Source organism: Phalacrocorax carbo, unplaced genomic scaffold, assembly GCF_963921805.1.
Source record: "Phalacrocorax carbo unplaced genomic scaffold, bPhaCar2.1 SCAFFOLD_63, whole genome shotgun sequence".
NCBI classification, from domain to species: Eukaryota; Metazoa; Chordata; class Aves; order Suliformes; family Phalacrocoracidae; genus Phalacrocorax; species Phalacrocorax carbo.
Genome location: NW_026990423.1, coordinates 295,901 through 317,037, shown reverse-complemented (window position 1 = coordinate 317,037; position 21,137 = coordinate 295,901).

The following is a 21,137-nucleotide window of genomic DNA, read 5'->3' as shown; positions in this document are numbered from 1 at the left end:
CCGGATCCGGCCCGCGGAACGGGCCGCCGCGCAAATATCGGACCGGATCGGAGCCACCGCGCAAAAACCGGATCGGATGCGGCCCGCGGAACGGGCCGCGCAAAAACCGGACCGGATCGGGGCCGCCGCGCAAAAACCGGAGCGGATCCGGCCAGCGGAACGGGCCGCCGCGGAAAAACCGGAGCGGATCGGGGCCGCCGCGCAAAAAGCGGAGCGGATCCGGCCCGCGGAACGGGCCGCCGCGCAAAAACCGGAGCGGATCGGGGCCGCCGCGCAAAAACCGGAGCGGATCCGGCCCGCGGAACAGGCCGCCGCGCAAAAATCGGACCGGATCGGGGCCGCCGCGCAAAAACCGGAGCGGATGCGGCCCGCGGAACGGGCCGCCGCGCAAAAACCGGACCGGCTCGGGGCCGCCGCGCAAAAACCGGAGCGGATCCGGCCCGCAGAACGGGCCGCCGCGCAAAAACCGGACCGGAACGGGGCAACTGCGCAAAAACCGGACCGGATCCGGCCCGCGGAACGGGCCACCGCGCAAAAACCGGACCGGATCGGGGCCGCCGTGCAAAAACCGGACCGGCTCCGGGCCGCGGAACGGGCTGCCGCACAAAAACCGGACCGGATCGGGGCCGCCGCGCAAAAACCGGACCGGATCCGGCCCGCGGAACGGGCCACCGCGCAAAAACCGGACCGGATCGGGGCCGCCGCGCAAAAACCGGAGCGGATGCGGCCCGCGGAACGGGCCGCCGCGCAAAAATCGGACCGGATCGGGGCCGCCGCGCAAAAACCGGATCGGATCCGGCCCGCGGAACGGGCCGCCGCGCAAAAACCGGACCGTATCGGTGCCGCCGCGCAAAAACCGGAGCGGATCCGGCCCATGGAACGGGCCGCCGCGCAAAAACCGGACCGGATCCGGCCCGCGGAAGGGGCCGCCGCGCAAAAACCGGACCGGATCGGGGCCGCCGCGCAAAAACTGGAGCGGATCCGGCCCGCGGAACGGGCCGCCGCGCAAAAACCGGACAGGCTCGGGGCCGCCGCGCAAAAACCGGAGCGGATCCGGCCCGCGGAACGGGCCGCCGCGCAAAAACCGGACCGGCTCGGGGCCGCCGCGCAAAAACCGGACCGGATCCGGCCCGCGGAACGGGCCACCGCGCAAAAACCGGAGCGGATCCGGCCCGCGGAACGGGCCGCCGGGCAAAAACCGGAGCGGATCGGGGCCGCCGCGCAAAAACCGGAGCGGATCCGGCCCGTGGAACGGGCCACCGCGCAAAAACCGGACCGGCTCGGGGCCGCCGCGCAAAAACCGGACCGGATCCGGCCCGCGGAACGGGCTGCCGCAAAAAAACCGGAGCGGATCGGGGCCGCCGCGCAAAAACCGGAGCGGATCCGTCCCGCGGAACGGGCCGCCGCGCAAAAACCGGAGCGGATCGGGGCCGCCGCGCAAAAACCGGAGCGGATCCGGCCCGCGGAACGGGCTGCCGCGCAAAAACCGGACAGGATCGGGGCCGCCGCGCAAAAACCGGAGCGGATCCGGCCCGCGGAACGGGCCGCGGCGCAAAAACCGGACTGGATGCGGCCCACGGAACGGGTCGCCGGGCAAAAACCGGACCGGATCGGAGTCACCGCGCAAAAACCGGACTGGATCCGGCCCGCGGAACGGGCCGCCGCGCAAAAACCGGAGCGGATCGGGGCCGCCGCGCAAAAACCGGAGCGGATCCGGCCCGCGGAACGGGCCTCCGCGCAAAAACCGGAGCGGATCGGGGCCGCCGCGCAAAAACCGGAGCGGATCCGGCCCGCGGAACGGGCCGCCGCGCAAAAACCGGAGCGGATCGGGGCCGCCGCGCAAAAACCGCAGCGGATCCAGCCCGCGGAACGGGCCGCCGCGGAAAAACCAGACCGGATCGGGGCCGCCGCGCAAAAACCGGACCGGATCCGGCCCGCAGAACGGGCCGCCGCGCAAAAACCGGAGCGGATCGTGTCCGCCGCGCAAAAACCGGACCGGATCCAGCCCGCGGAACGGGCCGCCGCGCAAAAACCGGAGCGGATCGGGGCCGCCGCGCAAAAAGCGGAGCGGATCCGGCCAGTGGAACGGGCCGCCGCGCAAAAACCGGACCGGATCGGGGCCGCCGCGCAAAAACCGGAGCGGATCCGGCCCGCGGAACGGGCCGCCGCGCAAAAACCGGACCGGCTCGGTGCCGCCGCGCAAAAACCGGAGCGGATGCGGCCCGCGGAACGGGCCGCCGCGCAAAAACCGGAGCGGATCGGGGCCGCCGCGCAAAAACCGGAGCGGATCCGGCCCGCGGAACGGGCTGCCGCACAAAAACCGTACGGGATCGGGGCCGCCGCGCAAAAACCGGACCGGATCCGGCCCGCGGAACGGGCCACCGCGCAAAAACCGGACCGGATCGGGGCCGCCGCGCAAAAACCGGAGCGGATGCGGCCCGCGGAACGGGCCGCCGCGCAAAAATCGGACCGGATCGGGGCCGCCGCGCAAAAACCGGAGCGGATGCGGCCCGCGGAACGGGCCGCCGCGCAAATATCGGACCGGATCGGAGCCACCGCGCAAAAACCGGATCGGATGCGGCCCGCGGAACGGGCCGCGCAAAAACCGGACCGGATCGGGGCCGCCGCGCAAAAACCGGAGCGGATCCGGCCAGCGGAACGGGCCGCCGCGGAAAAACCGGAGCGGATCGGGGCCGCCGCGCAAAAAGCGGAGCGGATCCGGCCCGCGGAACGGGCCGCCGCGCAAAAACCGGAGCGGATCGGGGCCGCCGCGCAAAAACCGGAGCGGATCCGGCCCGCGGAACAGGCCGCCGCGCAAAAATCGGACCGGATCGGGGCCGCCGCGCAAAAACCGGACCGGATGCGGCCCGCGGAACGGGCCGCCGCGCAAAAACCGGACCGGCTCGGGGCCGCCGCGCAAAAACCGGAGCGGATCCGGCCCGCAGAACGGGCCGCCGCGCAAAAACCGGACCGGAACGGGGCAACTGCGCAAAAACCGGACCGGATCCGGCCCGCGGAACGGGCCACCGCGCAAAAACCGGAGCGGATCGGGGCCGCCGTGCAAAAACCGGACCGGCTCCGGGCCGCGGAACGGGCTGCCGCACAAAAACCGGACCGGATCGGGGCCGCCGCGCAAAAACCGGACCGGATCCGGCCCGCGGAACGGGCCACCGCGCAAAAACCGGACCGGATCGGGGCCGCCGCGCAAAAACCGGAGCGGATGCGGCCCGCGGAACGGGCCGCCGCGCAAAAATCGGACCGGATCGGGGCCGCCGCGCAAAAACCGGATCGGATCCGGCCCGCGGAACGGGCCGCCGCGCAAAAACCGGACCGTATCGGTGCCGCCGCGCAAAAACCGGAGCGGATCCGGCCCATGGAACGGGCCGCCGCGCAAAAACCGGACCGGATCCGGCCCGCGGAAGGGGCCGCCGCGCAAAAACCGGACCGGATCGGGGCCGCCGCGCAAAAACTGGAGCGGATCCGGCCCGCGGAACGGGCCGCCGCGCAAAAACCGGACAGGCTCGGGGCCGCCGCGCAAAAACCGGAGCGGATCCGGCCCGCGGAACGGGCCGCCGCGCAAAAACCGGACCGGCTCGGGGCCGCCGCGCAAAAACCGGACCGGATCCGGCCCGCGGAACGGGCCACCGCGCAAAAACCGGAGCGGATCCGGCCCGCGGAACGGGCCGCCGGGCAAAAACCGGAGCGGATCGGGGCCGCCGCGCAAAAACCGGAGCGGATCCGGCCCGTGGAACGGGCCGCCGCGCAAAAACCGGACCGGCTCGGGGCCGCCGCGCAAAAACCGGAGCGGATCCGGCCCGCGGAACGGGCTGCCGCAAAAAAACCGGAGCGGATCGGGGCCGCCGCGCAAAAACCGGAGCGGATCCGTCCCGCGGAACGGGCCGCCGCGCAAAAACCGGAGCGGCTCGGGGCCGCCGCGCAAAAACCGGAGCGGATCCGGCCCGCGGAACGGGCTGCCGCGCAAAAACCGGACAGGATCGGGGCCGCCGCGCAAAAACCGGAGCGGATCCGGCCCGCGGAACGGGCCGCGGCGCAAAAACCGGACTGGATGCGGCCCACGGAACGGGTCGCCGGGCAAAAACCGGACCGGATCGGAGTCACCGCGCAAAAACCGGACTGGATCCGGCCCGCGGAACGGGCCGCCGCGCAAAAACCGGAGTGGATCGGGGCCGCCGCACAAAAACCGGAGCGGATCCGGCCCGCGGAACGGGCCTCCGCGCAAAAACCGGAGCGGATCGGGGCCGCCGCGCAAAAACCGGAGCGGATCCGGCCCGCGGAACGGGCCGCCGCGCAAAAACCGGAGCGGATCGGGGCCGCCGCGCAAAAACCGCAGCGGATCCAGCCCGCGGAACGGGCCGCCGCGGAAAAACCAGACCGGATCGGGGCCGCCGCGCAAAAACCGGACCGGATCCGGCCCGCAGAACGGGCCGCCGCGCAAAAACCGGAGCGGATCGTGTCCGCCGCGCAAAAACCGGACCGGATCCAGCCCGCGGAACGGGCCGCCGCGCAAAAACCGGAGCGGATCGGGGCCGCCGCGCAAAAAGCGGAGCGGATCCGGCCAGTGGAACGGGCCGCCGCGCAAAAACCGGACCGGCTCGGGGCCGCCGCGCAAAAACCGGAGCGGATCCGGCCCGCGGAACGGGCCGCCGCGCAAAAACCGGACCGGCTCGGTGCCGCCGCGCAAAAACCGGAGCGGATGCGGCCCGCGGAACGGGCCGCCGCGCAAAAACCGGAGCGGATCGGGGCCGCCGCGCAAAAACCGGAGCGGATCCGGCCCGCGTAACGGGCCGCCGCGCAAAAACCGGAGCGGATCAGGGCCGCCGCGCAAAAACCGGAGCGGATCCGGCCCGCGGAACGGGCCGCGGCGCAAAAACCGGACAGGATCGGGGCCGCCGCGCAAAAACCGGAGCGGATCCGGCCCGCGGAACGGGCCGCCGCGCAAAAATCGGACCGGATCGGGGCCGCCGCGCAAAAACCGGACCGGATCCGGCCCGCGGAACGGGCCGCCGCGCAAAAACCGGACAGGCTCGGGGCCGCCGCGCAAAAACCGGACCGGATCCGGCCCGCGGAACGGGCCGCCGCGCAAAAACCGGACCGGCTCGGGGCCGCCGCGCAAAAACCGGAGCGGATCCGGCCCGCGGAACGGGCCGCGGCGCAAAAACCGGACAGGATCGGGTCCGCTGCGCAAAAACCGGAGCGGATCCGGCCCGCGGAACGGGCCGCCGCGCAAAAACCGGACCGTATCGGGGCCGCCGCGCAAAAACCGGAGCGGATCCGGCCCGCGGAACGGGCCGCCGCGCAAAAACCGGACCGGATCGGAGTCACCGCGCAAAAACCGGACTGGATCCGGCCCGCGGAACGGGCCGCCGCGCAAAAACCGGAGCGGATCGGGGCCGCCGCGCAAAAACCGGACTGGATGCGGCCCACGGAACGGGTCGCCGGGCAAAAACCGGACCGGATCGGAGTCACCGCGCAAAAACCGGACTGGATCCGGCCCGCGGAACGGGCCGCCGCGCAAAAACCGGAGCGGATCGGGGCCGCCGCGCAAAAACCGGAGCGGATCCGGCCCGCGGAACGGGCCTCCGCGCAAAAACCGGAGCGGATCGGGGCCGCCGCGCAAAAACCGGAGCGGATCCGGCCCGCGGAACGGGCCGCCGCGCAAAAACCGGAGCGGATCGGGGCCGCCGCGCAAAAACCGCAGCGGATCCAGCCCGCGGAACGGGCCGCCGCGGAAAAACCAGACCGGATCGGGGCCGCCGCGCAAAAACCGGACCGGATCCGGCCCGCAGAACGGGCCGCCGCGCAAAAACCGGAGCGGATCGTGTCCGCCGCGCAAAAACCGGACCGGATCCAGCCCGCGGAACGGGCCGCCGCGCAAAAACCGGAGCGGATCGGGGCCGCCGCGCAAAAAGCGGAGCGGATCCGGCCAGTGGAACGGGCCGCCGCGGAAAAACCAGAACGGATCGGGGCCGCCGCGCAAAAACCGGAGCGGATCCGGCCCGCGGAACGGGCCGCCGCGCAAAAACCGGACCGGCTCGGTGCCGCCGCGCAAAAACCGGAGCGGATGCGGCCCGCGGAACGGGCCGCCGCGCAAAAACCGGAGCGGATCGGGGCCGCCGCGCAAAAACCGGAGCGGATCCGGCCCGCGGAACGGGCTGCCGCACAAAAACCGTACGGGATCGGGGCCGCCGCGCAAAAACCGGACCGGATCCGGCCCGCGGAACGGGCCACCGCGCAAAAACCGGACCGGATCGGGGCCGCCGCGCAAAAACCGGAGCGGATGCGGCCCGCGGAACGGGCCGCCGCGCAAAAATCGGACCGGATCGGGGCCGCCGCGCAAAAACCGGAGCGGATGCGGCCCGCGGAACGGGCCGCCGCGCAAATATCGGACCGGATCGGAGCCACCGCGCAAAAACCGGATCGGATGCGGCCCGCGGAACGGGCCGCGCAAAAACCGGACCGGATCGGGGCCGCCGCGCAAAAACCGGAGCGGATCCGGCCAGCGGAACGGGCCGCCGCGGAAAAACCGGAGCGGATCGGGGCCGCCGCGCAAAAAGCGGAGCGGATCCGGCCCGCGGAACGGGCCGCCGCGCAAAAACCGGAGCGGATCGGGGCCGCCGCGCAAAAACCGGAGCGGATCCGGCCCGCGGAACAGGCCGCCGCGCAAAAATCGGACCGGATCGGGGCCGCCGCGCAAAAACCGGACCGGATGCGGCCCGCGGAACGGGCCGCCGCGCAAAAACCGGACCGGCTCGGGGCCGCCGCGCAAAAACCGGAGCGGATCCGGCCCGCAGAACGGGCCGCCGCGCAAAAACCGGACCGGAACGGGGCAACTGCGCAAAAACCGGACCGGATCCGGCCCGCGGAACGGGCCACCGCGCAAAAACCGGAGCGGATCGGGGCCGCCGTGCAAAAACCGGACCGGCTCCGGGCCGCGGAACGGGCTGCCGCACAAAAACCGGACCGGATCGGGGCCGCCGCGCAAAAACCGGACCGGATCCGGCCCGCGGAACGGGCCACCGCGCAAAAACCGGACCGGATCGGGGCCGCCGCGCAAAAACCGGAGCGGATGCGGCCCGCGGAACGGGCCGCCGCGCAAAAATCGGACCGGATCGGGGCCGCCGCGCAAAAACCGGATCGGATCCGGCCCGCGGAACGGGCCGCCGCGCAAAAACCGGACCGTATCGGTGCCGCCGCGCAAAAACCGGAGCGGATCCGGCCCATGGAACGGGCCGCCGCGCAAAAACCGGACCGGATCCGGCCCGCGGAAGGGGCCGCCGCGCAAAAACCGGACCGGATCGGGGCCGCCGCGCAAAAACTGGAGCGGATCCGGCCCGCGGAACGGGCCGCCGCGCAAAAACCGGACAGGCTCGGGGCCGCCGCGCAAAAACCGGAGCGGATCCGGCCCGCGGAACGGGCCGCCGCGCAAAAACCGGACCGGCTCGGGGCCGCCGCGCAAAAACCGGACCGGATCCGGCCCGCGGAACGGGCCACCGCGCAAAAACCGGAGCGGATCCGGCCCGCGGAACGGGCCGCCGGGCAAAAACCGGAGCGGATCGGGGCCGCCGCGCAAAAACCGGAGCGGATCCGGCCCGTGGAACGGGCCGCCGCGCAAAAACCGGACCGGCTCGGGGCCGCCGCGCAAAAACCGGAGCGGATCCGGCCCGCGGAACGGGCTGCCGCAAAAAAACCGGAGCGGATCGGGGCCGCCGCGCAAAAACCGGAGCGGATCCGTCCCGCGGAACGGGCCGCCGCGCAAAAACCGGAGCGGCTCGGGGCCGCCGCGCAAAAACCGGAGCGGATCCGGCCCGCGGAACGGGCTGCCGCGCAAAAACCGGACAGGATCGGGGCCGCCGCGCAAAAACCGGAGCGGATCCGGCCCGCGGAACGGGCCGCGGCGCAAAAACCGGACTGGATGCGGCCCACGGAACGGGCCGCCGCGCAAAAACCGGAGCGGATCGGGGCCGCCGCGCAAAAACCGCAGCGGATCCAGCCCGCGGAACGGGCCGCCGCGGAAAAACCAGACCGGATCGGGGCCGCCGCGCAAAAACCGGACCGGATCCGGCCCGCAGAACGGGCCGCCGCGCAAAAACCGGAGCGGATCGTGTCCGCCGCGCAAAAACCGGACCGGATCCAGCCCGCGGAACGGGCCGCCGCGCAAAAACCGGAGCGGATCGGGGCCGCCGCGCAAAAAGCGGAGCGGATCCGGCCAGTGGAACGGGCCGCCGCGCAAAAACCGGACCGGCTCGGGGCCGCCGCGCAAAAACCGGAGCGGATCCGGCCCGCGGAACGGGCCGCCGCGCAAAAACCGGACCGGCTCGGTGCCGCCGCGCAAAAACCGGAGCGGATGCGGCCCGCGGAACGGGCCGCCGCGCAAAAACCGGAGCGGATCGGGGCCGCCGCGCAAAAACCGGAGCGGATCCGGCCCGCGTAACGGGCCGCCGCGCAAAAACCGGAGCGGATCAGGGCCGCCGCGCAAAAACCGGAGCGGATCCGGCCCGCGGAACGGGCCGCGGCGCAAAAACCGGACAGGATCGGGGCCGCCGCGCAAAAACCGGAGCGGATCCGGCCCGCGGAACGGGCCGCCGCGCAAAAATCGGACCGGATCGGGGCCGCCGCGCAAAAACCGGACCGGATCCGGCCCGCGGAACGGGCCGCCGCGCAAAAACCGGACAGGCTCGGGGCCGCCGCGCAAAAACCGGACCGGCTCGGGGCCGCCGCGCAAAAACCGGAGCGGATCCGGCCCGCGGAACGGGCCGCGGCGCAAAAACCGGACAGGATCGGGTCCGCTGCGCAAAAACCGGAGCGGATCCGGCCCGCGGAACGGGCCGCCGCGCAAAAACCGGAGCGGATCGGGGCCGCCGCGCAAAAACCGGAGCGGATCCGGCCCGCGGAACGGGCCGCCGCGCAAAAACCGGACCGGCTCGGGGCCGCCGCGCAAAAACCGGACCGGCTCCGGCCCGCGGAACGGGCTGCCGCACAAAAACCGGACCGGATCGGGGCCGCCGCGCAAAAACCGGACCGGATCCGGCCCGCGGAACGGGCCGCCGCGCAAAAACCGGACCGGCTCGGGGCCGCCGCGCAAAAACCGGAGCGGATCCGGCCCGCGGAACGGGCCGCCGCGCAAAAACCGGACAGGATCGGGGCCGCCGCGCAAAAACCGGAGCGGATCCGGCCCGCGGAACGGGCCGCCGCGCAAAAACCGGAGCGGATCCGGACCCCGGAACGGGCCGCCGGCCAAAAACCGGAGCGGATCGGAGGCACCGCGCAAAAACCGGAGCGGATCCGGCCCGCGGAACGGGCCGCCGCGCAAAAACCGGACCGGATCGGGGCCGCTGCGCAAAAACCGGAGCGGATCCGGCCCGCGGAATGGGCCGCCGCGCAAAAACCGGACAGGATCGGGGCCGCCGCGCAAAAACCGGAGCGGATCCGGCCCGCAGAACGGGCCGCCGCGCAAAAACCGGACCGGATCGGGGCCGCCGGGCAAAAACCGGAGCGGATCCAGCCCGCGGAACGGGCCGCCGCGGAAAAAACAGACCGGATCGGGGCCGCCGCGCAAAAAGCGGAGCGGATCCGGCCCGCAGAACGGGCCGCCGCGCAAAAACCGGACCGGCTCGGGGCAACTGCGCAAAAACCGGACCGGATCCGGCCCGCGGAACGGGCCGCCGCGCAAAAACCGGAGCGGATTGGGGCCGCCGCGCAAAAACCGGAGCGGATGCGGCCCGCGGAACGGGCTGCCGCGCTAAAACAGACCGGATCGGGGCCGCCGCGCAAAAACTGGAGCGGATCCGGCCCGCGGAACGGGCCGCCGCGCAAAAACCGGAGCGGATCGGAGCCACCGCGCAAAAACCGGAGCGGATCCGGCCCGCGGAACGGGCCGCCGCGCAAAAACCGGACCGGATCGGGGCCGCTGCGCAAAAACCGGAGCGGATCCGGCCCGCGGAATGGGCCGCCGCGCAAAAATCGGACCGGATCGGGGCCGCCGCGCAAAAACCGGACCGGATCCGGCCCGCGGAAAGGGCGGCGGCACAAAAACCGGATCGGCTCGGGGCCGCCGCGCAAAAACCGGAGCGGATCCAGCCCGCGGAACGGGCCGCCGCGGAAAAAACAGACCGGATCGGGGCCGCCGCGCAAAAACCGGAGCGGATGCGGCCCGCGGAACGGGCCGCCGCGCAAAAACCGGACCGGATCGGGGCCGCCGCGCAAAAACCGGACCGGCTCCGGCCCGCGGAACGGGCCGCGGCGCAAAAATCGGACCGGATCGGGGCCGCCGCGCAAAAACCGGACCGGATCCGGCCCGCGGAAAGGGCGGCGGCACAAAAACCGGACAGGCTCGGGGCCGCCGCGCAAAAACCGGACCGGATCCGGCCCGCGGAACGGGCCGCCGCGCAAAAACCGGACCGGATGCGGCCCGCGGAACGGGCCGCCGCGCAAAAACCGGACCGGCTCGGGGCCGCCGCGCAAAAACCGGAGCGGATCCGGCCCGCGGAACGGGCCGCCGCGCAAAAACCGGACCGGATCCGGCCCGCGGAACGGGCCGCCGCGCAAAAACCGGAGCGGATCGGGGCCGCCGTGCAAAAACCGGACCGGCTCCGGGCCGCGGAACGGGCTGCCGCACAAAAACCGGACCGGATCGGGGCCGCCGCGCAAAAACCGGACCGGATCCGGCCCGCGGAACGGGCCACCGCGCAAAAACCGGACCGGATCGGGGCCGCCGCGCAAAAACCGGAGCGGATGCGGCCCGCGGAACGGGCCGCCGCGCAAAAATCGGACCGGATCGGGGCCGCCGCGCAAAAACCGGATCGGATCCGGCCCGCGGAACGGGCCGCCGCGCAAAAACCGGACCGTATCGGTGCCGCCGCGCAAAAACCGGAGCGGATCCGGCCCATGGAACGGGCCGCCGCGCAAAAACCGGACCGGATCCGGCCCGCGGAAGGGGCCGCCGCGCAAAAACCGGACCGGATCGGGGCCGCCGCGCAAAAACTGGAGCGGATCCGGCCCGCGGAACGGGCCGCCGCGCAAAAACCGGAGCGGATCGTGTCCGCCGCGCAAAAACCGGAGCGGATCCGGCCCGCGGAACAGGCCGCCGCGCAAAAACCGGACCGGCTCGGGGCCGCCGCGCAAAAACCGGACCGGATGCGGCCCGCGGAACGGGCCACCGCGCAAAAACCGGAGCGGATCCGGCCCGCGGAACGGGCCGCCGGGCAAAAACCGGAGCGGATCGGGGCCGCCGCGCAAAAACCGGAGCGGATCCGGCCCGTGGAACGGGCCGCCGCGCAAAAACCGGACCGGCTCGGGGCCGCCGCGCAAAAACCGGAGCGGATCCGGCCCGCGGAACGGGCTGCCGCAAAAAAACCGGAGCGGATCGGGGCCGCCGCGCAAAAACCGGAGCGGATCCGTCCCGCGGAACGGGCCGCCGCGCAAAAACCGGAGCGGATCGGGGCCGCCGCGCAAAAACCGGAGCGGATCCGGCCCGCGGAACGGGCCGCCGCGCAAAAACCGGACAGGATCGGGGCCGCCGCGCAAAAACCGGAGCGGATCCGGCCCGCGGAACGGGCCGCGGCGCAAAAACCGGACTGGATGCGGCCCACGGAACGGGTCGCCGGGCAAAAACCGGACCGGATCGGAGTCACCGCGCAAAAACCGGACTGGATCCGGCCCGCGGAACGGGCCGCCGCGCAAAAACCGGAGTGGATCGGGGCCGCCGCGCAAAAACCGGAGCGGATCCGGCCCGCGGAACGGGCCTCCGCGCAAAAACCGGAGCGGATCGGGGCCGCCGCGCAAAAACCGGAGCGGATCCGGCCCACGGAACGGGCCGCCGCGCAAAAACCGGAGCGGATCGGGGCCGCCGCGCAAAAACCGCAGCGGATCCAGCCCGCGGAACGGGCCGCCGCGGAAAAACCAGACCGGATCGGGGCCGCCGCGCAAAAACCGGACCGGATCCGGCCCGCAGAACGGGCCGCCGCGCAAAAACCGGAGCGGATCGTGTCCGTCGCGCAAAAACCGGACCGGATCCAGCCCGCGGAACGGGCCGCCGCGCAAAAACCGGAGCGGATCGGGGCCGCCGCGCAAAAAGCGGAGCGGATCCGGCCAGTGGAACGGGCCGCCGCGCAAAAACCGGACCGGCTCGGGGCCGCCGCGCAAAAACCGGAGCGGATCCGGCCCGCGGAACGGGCCGCCACGCAAAAACCGGACCGGCTCGGTGCCGCCGCGCAAAAACCGGAGCGGATGCGGCCCGCGGAACGGGCCGCCGCGCAAAAACCGGAGCGGATCAGGGCCGCCGCGCAAAAACCGGAGCGGATCCGGCCCGCGGAACGGGCCGCCGCGCAAAAACCGGACAGGATCGGGGCCGCCGCGCAAAAACCGGAGCGGATCCGGCCCGCGGAACGGGCCGCCGCGCAAAAATCGGACCGGATCGGGGCCGCCGCGCAAAAACCGGACCGGATCCGGCCCGCGGAACGGGCCGCCGCGCAAAAACCGGACAGGCTCGGGGCCGCCGCGCAAAAACCGGACCGGATCCGGCCCGCGGAACGGGCCGCCGCGCAAAAACCGGACCGGCTCGGGGCCGCCGCGCAAAAACCGGAGCGGATCCGGCCCGCGGAACGGGCCGCGGCGCAAAAACCGGACAGGATCGGGTCCGCTGCGCAAAAACCGGAGCGGATCCGGCCCGCGGAACGGGCCGCCGCGCAAAAACCGGAGCGGATCGGGGCCGCCGCGCAAAAACCGGAGCGGATCCGGCCCGCGGAACGGGCCGCCGCGCAAAAACCGGACCGGCTCGGGGCCGCCGCGCAAAAACCGGACCGGCTCCGGCCCGCGGAACGGGCTGCCGCACAAAAACCAGAGCGGATCGGGGCCGCCGCGCAAAAACCGGACCGGATCCGGCCCGCGGAACGGGCCGCCGCGCAAAAACCGGACCGGCTCGGGGCCGCCGCGCAAAAACCGGAGCGGATCCGGCCCGCGGAACGGGCCGCCGCGCAAAAACCGGACAGGATCGGGGCCGCCGCGCAAAAACCGGAGCGGATCCGGCCCGCGGAACGGGCCGCCGCGCAAAAACCGGAGCGGATCCGGCCCGCGGAACGGGCCGCCGCGCAAAAACCGGAGCGGATCCGGCCCGCGGAACGGGCCGCCGCGCAAAAACCGGACAGGATCGGGGCCGCCGCGCAAAAACCGGAGCGGATCCGGTCCGCGGAACGGGCCGCGGCGCAAAAACCGGACTGGATGCGGCCCACGGAACGGGCCGCCGGGCAAAAACCGGAGCGGATCGGAGCCACCGCGCAAAAACCGGAGCGGATCCGGCCCGCGGAACGGGCCGCGGCGCAAAAACCGGACAGGATCGGGGCCGCCGCGCAAATACCGGACCGGCTCCGGCCCGCAGAACGGGCTGCCGCACAAAAACCGGAGCGGATCGGGGCCGCCGCGCAAAAACCGGAGCGGATCCGGCCCGCGGAACGGGCCGCCGCGCAAAAACCGGACCGGATAGGAGCCACCGCGCAAAAACCGGAGCGGATCCGGCCCGCGGAACGGGCCGCCGCGCAAAAACCGGAGCGGCTCGGGGCCGCCGCGCAAAAACCGGAGCGGATCCGGCCCGCGGAACGGGCCGCCGCGCAAAAACCGGACCGTATCGGGGCCGCCGCGCAAAAACCGGACTGGATGCGGCCCGCGGAACGGGCCACCGCGCAAAAACCGGACCGGATCGGAGCCACCGCGCAAAAACCGGACCGGCTCCGGCCCGCGGAACGGGCTGCCGCACAAAAACCGTACGGGATCGGGGCCGCCGCGCAAAAACCGGACCGGATCCGGCCCGCGGAACGGGCTACCGCGCAAAAACCGGAGCGGCTCGGGGCCGCCGCGCAAAAACCGGAGCGGATCCGGCCCGCGGAACGGGCTGCCGCACAAAAACCGTACGGGATCGGTGCCGCCGCGCAAAAACCGGACCGGATCCGGCCCGCGGAACGGGCCGCCGCGCAAAAACCGGAGCGGCTCGGGGCCGCCGCGCAAAAACCGGAGCGGATCCGGCCCGCGGAACGGGCCGCCGCGCAAAAACCGGACCGTATCGGGGCCGCCGCGCAAAAACCGGACTGGATGCGGCCCGCGGAACGGGCCACCGCGCAAAAACCGGACCGGATCGGAGCCACCGCGCAAAAACCGGAGCGGATCCGGCCCGCGGAACGGGCCACCGCGCAAAAACCGGACCGGATCGGGGCCGCCGCGCAAAAACCGGAGCGGATCCGGCCCGCGGAACGGGCCGCCGCGCAAAAATCGGACCGGATCGGGGCCGCCGCGCAAAAACCGGACCGGATCCGGCCCGCGGAACGGGCCGCCGCGCAAATATCGGACCGGATCGGAGCCACCGCGCAAAAACCGGATCGGATGCGGCCCGCGGAACGGGCCGCGCAAAAACCGGACCGGATCGGGGCCGCCGCGCAAAAACCGGAGCGGATCCGGCCCGCGGAACGGGCCGCCGCGGAAAAACCGGAGCGGATCGGGGCCGCCGCGCAAAAACCGGACCGGATGCGGCCCGCGGAACGGGCCGCCGCGCAAAAACCGGACCGGCTCGGGGCCGCCGCGCAAAAACCGGAGCGGATCCGGCCCGCGGAACGGGCCGCCGCGCAAAAACCGGACCGGCACGGGGCAACTGCGCAAAAACCGGACCGGATCCGGCCCGCGGAACGGGCCGCCGCGCAAAAACCGGAGCGGATCGGGGCCGCCGTGCAAAAACCGGACCGGCTCCGGGCCGCGGAACGGGCTGCCGCACAAAAACCGGACCGGATCGGGGCCGCCGCGCAAAAACCGGAGCGGATCCGGCCCGCGGAACGGGCCACCGCGCAAAAACCGGACCGGATCGGGGCCGCCGCGCAAAAACCGGAGCGGATGCGGCCCGCGGAACGGGCCGCCGCGCAAAAATCGGACCGGATCGGGGCCGCCGCGCAAAAACCGGATCGGATCCGGCCCGCGGAACGGGCCGCCGCGCAAAAACCGGACCGTATCGGTGCCGCCGCGCAAAAACCGGAGCGGATCCGGCCCATGGAACGGGCCGCCGCGCAAAAACCGGACCGGATCCGGCCCGCGGAAGGGGCCGCCGCGCAAAAACCGGACCGGATCGGGGCCGCCGCGCAAAAACTGGAGCGGATCCGGCCCGCGGAACGGGCCGCCGCGCAAAAACCGGACAGGCTCGGGGCCGCCGCGCAAAAACCGGAGCGGATCCGGCCCGCGGAACAGGCCGCCGCGCAAAAACCGGACCGGCTCGGGGCCGCCGCGCAAAAACCGGACCGGATCCGGCCCGCGGAACGGGCCACCGCGCAAAAACCGGAGCGGATCCGGCCCCCCGAACGGGCCGCCGGGCAAAAACCGGAGCGGATCGGGGCCGCCGCGCAAAAACCGGAGCGGATCCGGCCCGTGGAACGGGCCGCCGCGCAAAAACCGGACAGGCTCGGGGCCGCCGCGCAAAAACCGGAGCGGATCCGGCCCGCGGAACGGGCTGCCGCAAAAAAAACCGGAGCGGATCGGGGCCGCCGCGCAAAAACCGGAGCGGATCCGTCCCGCGGAACGGGCCGCCGCGCAAAAACCGGAGCGGATCGGGGCCGCCGCGCAAAAACCGGAGCGGATCCGGCCCGCGGAACGGGCCGCCGCGCAAAAACCGGACAGGATCGGGGCCGCCGCGCAAAAACCGGAGCGGATCCGGCCCGCGGAACGGGCCGCGGCGCAAAAACCGGACTGGATGCGGCCCACGGAACGGGTCGCCGGGCAAAAACCGGACCGGATCGGAGTCACCGCGCAAAAACCGGACTGGATCCGGCCCGCGGAACGGGCCGCCGCGCAAAAACCGGAGTGGATCGGGGCCGCCGCGCAAAAACCGGAGCGGATCCGGCCCGCGGAACGGGCCTCCGCGCAAAAACCGGAGCGGATCGGGGCCGCCGCGCAAAAACCGGAGCGGATCCGGCCCGCGGAACGGGCCGCCGCGCAAAAACCGGAGCGGATCGGGGCCGCCGCGCAAAAACCGCAGCGGATCCAGCCCGCGGAACGGGCCGCCGCGGAAAAACCAGACCGGATCGGGGCCGCCGCGCAAAAACCGGACCGGATCCGGCCCGCAGAACGGGCCGCCGCGCAAAAACCGGAGCGGATCGTGTCCGCCGCGCAAAAACCGGACCGGATCCAGCCCGCGGAACGGGCCGCCGCGCAAAAACCGGAGCGGATCGGGGGCGCCGCGCAAAAAGCGGAGCGGATCCGGCCAGTGGAACGGGCCGCCGCGCAAAAACCGGACCGAATCGGGGCCGCCGCGCAAAAACCGGAGCGGATCCGGCCCGCGGAACGGGCCGCCGCGCAAAAACCGGACCGGCTCGGTGCCGCCGCGCAAAAACCGGAGCGGATGCGGCCCGCGGAACGGGCCGCCGCGCAAAAACCGGAGCGGATCGGGGCCGCCGCGCAAAAACCGGAGCGGATCCGGCCCGCGTAACGGGCCGCCGCGCAAAAACCGGAGCGGATCAGGGCCGCCGCGCAAAAACCGGAGCGGATCCGGCCCGCGGAACGGGCCGCGGCGCAAAAACCGGACAGGATCGGGGCCGCCGCGCAAAAACCGGAGCGGATCCGGCCCGCGGAACGGGCCGCCGCGCAAAAATCGGACCGGATCGGGGCCGCCGCGCAAAAACCGGACCGGATCCGGCCCGCGGAACGGGCCGCCGCGCAAAAACCGGACCGTATCGGTGCCGCCGCGCAAAAACCGGACCGGATCCGGCCCGCGGAACGGGCCGCCGCGCAAAAACCGGACCGGCTCGGGTCCGCCGCGCAAAAACCGGAGCGGATCCGGCCCGCGGAACGGGCCGCGGCGCAAAAACCGGACAGGATCGGGTCCGCTGCGCAAAAACCGGAGCGGATCCGGCCCGCGGAACGGGCCGCCGCGCAAAAACCGGACCGTATCGGGGCCGCCGCGCAAAAACCGGACCGGATCCGGCCCGCGGAACGGGCCGCCGCGCAAAAACCGGACCGGCTCGGGGCCGCCGCGCAAAAACCGGACCGGCTCCGGCCCGCGGAACGGGCTGCCGCACAAAAACCGGACCGGATCGGGGCCGCCGCGCAAAAACCGGACCGGATCCAGCCCGCGGAACGGGCCGCCGCGCAAAAACCGGACCGGCTCGGGGCCGCCGCGCAAAAACCGGAGCGGATCCGGCCCGCGGAACGGGCCGCCGCGCAAAAACCGGACAGGATCGGGGCCGCCGCGCAAAAACCGGAGCGGATCCGGCCCGCGGAACGGGCCGCCGCGCAAAAACCGGAGCGGATCCGGACCCCGGAACGGGCCGCCGGGCAAAAACCGGAGCGGATCGGAGGCACCGCGCAAAAACCGGAGCGGATCCGGCCCGCGGAACGGGCCGCCGCGCAAAAACCGGACCGGATCGGGGCCGCTGCGCAAAAACCGGAGCGGATCCGGCCCGCGGAATGGCCCGCCGCGCAAAAACCGGACAGGATCGGGGCCGCCGCGCAAAAACCGGAGCGGATCCGGCCCGCAGAACGGGCCGCCGCGCAAAAACCGGACCGGATCGGGGCCGCCGGGCAAAAACCGGAGCGGATCCAGCCCGCGGAACGGGCCGCCGCGGAAAAAACAGACCGGATCGGGGCCGCCGCGCAAAAACCGGAGCGGATCCGGCCCGCAGAACGGGCCGCCGCGCAAAAACCGGACCGGCTCGGGGCAACTGCGCAAAAACCGGACCGGATCCGGCCCGCGGAACGGGCCGCCGCGCAAAAACCGGAGCGGATTGGGGCCGCCGCGCAAAAACCGGAGCGGATGCGGCCCGCGGAACGGGCTGCCGCGCTAAAACAGACCGGATCGGGGCCGCCGTGCAAAAACTGGAGCGGATCCGGCCCGCGGAACGGGCCGCCGCGCAAAAACCGGAGCGGATCGGAGCCACCGCGCAAAAACCGGAGCGGATCCGGCCCGCGGAACGGGCCGCCGCGCAAAAACCGGACGGGATCGGGGCCGCTGCGCAAAAACCGGAGCGGATCCGGCCCGCGGAATGGGCCGCCGCGCAAAAATCGGACCGGATCGGGGCCGCCGCGCAAAAACCGGACCGGATCCGGCCCGCGGAAAGGGCGGCGGCACAAAAACCGGATCGGCTCGGGGCCGCCGCGCAAAAACCGGAGCGGATCCAGCCCGCGGAACGGGCCGCCGCGGAAAAAACAGACCGGATCGGGGCCGCCGCGCAAAAAGCGGAGCGGATGCGGCCCGCGGAACGGGCCGCCGCGCAAAAACCGGACCGGATCGGGGCCGCCGCGCAAAAACCGGAGCGGATCCGGCCCGCGGAACGGGCCGCGGCGCAAAAACCGGACAGGATCGGGGCCGCCGCGCAAAAACCGGAGCGGATCCGGCCCGCGGAACGGGCCGCGGCGCAAAAATCGGACCGGATCGGGGCCGCCGCGCAAAAACCGGACCGGATCCGGCCCGCGGAAAGGGCGGCGGCACAAAAACCGGACCGGCTCGGGGCCGCCGCGCAAAAACCGGACCGGATCCGGCCCGCGGAAGGGGCCGCCGCGCAAAAAACCGGACAGGCTCGGGGCCGCCGCGCAAAAACCGGACCGGATCCGGCCAGCGGAACGGGCCGCCGCGCAAAAACCGGACCGGATGCGGCCCGCGGAACGGGCCGCCGCGCAAAAACCGGACCGGCTCGGGGCCGCCGCGCAAAAACCGGAGCGGATCCGGCCCGCGGAACGGGCCGCCGCGCAAAAACCGGACCGGCACGGGGCAACTGCGCAAAAACCGGACCGGATCCGGCCCGCGGAACGGGCCGCCGCGCAAAAACCGGAGCGGATCGGAGCCGCCGTGCAAAAACCGGACCGGCTCCGGGCCGCGGAACGGGCTGCCGCACAAAAACCGGAGCGGATCGGGGCCGCCGCGCAAAAACCGGACCGGATCCGGCCCGCGGAACGGGCCACCGCGCAAAAACCGGAGCGGATCGGGGCCGCCGCGCAAAAACCGGAGCGGATGCGGCCCGCGGAACGGGCCGCCGCGCAAAAATCGGACCGTATCGGTGCCGCCGCGCAAAAACCGGACCGGCTCCGGGCCCATGGAACGGGCCGCCGCGCAAAAACCGGACCGGATCCGGCCCGCGGAAGGGGCCGCCGCGCAAAAACCGGACCGGATCGGGGCCGCCGCGCAAAAACTGGAGCGGATCCGGCCCGCGGAACGGGCCGCCGCGCAAAAACCGGACCGGCTCGGGGCCGCCGCGCAAAAACCGGACCGGATCCGGCCCGCGGAACGGGCCACCGCGCAAAAACCGGAGCGGATCCGTCCCGCGGAACGGGCCGCCGGGCAAAAACCGGAGCGGATCGGGGCCGCCGCGCAAAAACCGGAGCGGATCCGGCCCGTGGAACGGGCCACCGCGCAAAAACCGGACCGGCTCGGGGCCGCCGCGCAAAAACCGGAGCGGATCCGGCCCGCGGAACGGGCTGCCGCAAAAAAACCGGAGCGGATCGGGGCCGCCGCGCAAAAACCGGAGCGGATCCGTCCCGCGGAACGGGCCGCCGCGCAAAAACCGGAGCGGATCGTGGCCGCCGCGCAAAAACCGGAGCGGATCCGGCCCGCGGAACGGGCCGCCGCGCAAAAACCGGACAGGATCGGGGCCGCCGCGCAAAAACCGGAGCGGATCCGGCCCGCGGAACGGGCCGCGGCGCAAAAACCGGACTGGATGCGGCCCACGGAACGGGTCGCCGGGCAAAAACCGGACCGGATCGGAGTCACCGCGCAAAAACCGGACTGGATCCGGCCCGCGGAACGGGCCGCCGCGCAAAAACCGGAGTGGATCGGGGCCGCCGCGCAAAAACCGGAGCGGATCCGGCCCGCGGAACGGGCCTCCGCGCAAAAACCGGAGCGGATCGGGGCCGCCGCGCAAAAACCGGAGCGGATCCGGCCCGCGGAACGGGCCGCCGCGCAAAAACCGGAGCGGATCGGGGCCGCCGCGCAAAAACCGCAGCGGATCCAGCCCGCGGAACGGGCCGCCGCGGAAAAACCAGACCGGATCGGGGCCGCCGCGCAAAAACCGGACCGGATCCGGCCCGCAGAACGGGCCGCCGCGCAAAAACCGGAGCGGATCGTGTCCGCCGCGCAAAAACCGGACCGGATCCAGCCCGCGGAACGGGCCGCCGCGCAAAAACCGGACCGGCTCGGGGCCGCCGCGCAAAAAGCGGAGCGGATCCGGCCAGTGGAACGGGCCGCCGCGCAAAAACCGGACCGGCTCGGGGCCGCCGCGCAAAAACCGGAGCGGATCCGGCCCGCGGAACGGGCCGCCACGCAAAAACCGGACCGGCTCGGTGCCGCCGCGCAAAAACCGGAGCGGATGCGGCCCGCGGAACGGGCCGCCGCGCAAAAACCGGAGCGGATCGGGGCCGCCGCGCAAAAACCGGAGCGGATCCGGCCCGCGGAACGGGCCGCCGCGCAAAAACCGGAGCGGATCGGGGCCACCGCGCAAAAACCGGAGCGGATCCGGCCCGCGGAACGGGCCGCCGCGCAAAAAACCGGACAGGATCGGGGCCGCCGCGCAAAAACCGGAGCGGATCCGGCCCGCGGAACGGGCCGCCGCGAAAAATCGGACCGGCTCGGGGGCGCCGCGCAAAAACCGGACCGGATCCGGCCCGCGGAACGGGCCGCCGCGCAAAAACCGGACAGGCTCGGGGCCGCCGCGCAAAAACCGGACCGGATCCGGCCCGCGGAACGGGCCGCCGCGCAAAAACCGGACCGGCTCGGGGCCGCCGCGCAAAAACCGGAGCGGATCCGGCCCGCGGAACGGGCCGCGGCGCAAAAACCGGACAGGATCGGGTCCGCTGCGCAAAAACCGGAGCGGATCCGGCCCGCGGAACGGGCCGCCGCGCAAAAACCGGACCGGATCGGGGCCGCCGCGCAAAAACCGGAGCGGATCCGGCCCGCGGAACGGGCCGCCGCGCAAAAACCGGACCGGCTCGGGGCCGCCGCGCAAAAACCGGACCGGCTCCGGCCCGCGGAACGGGCTGCCGCACAAAAACCGGACCGGATCGGGGCCGCCGCGCAAAAACCGGACCGGATCCGGCCCGCGGAACGGGCCGCCGCGCAAAAACCGGACCGGCTCGGGGCCGCCGCGCAAAAACCGGAGCGGATCCGG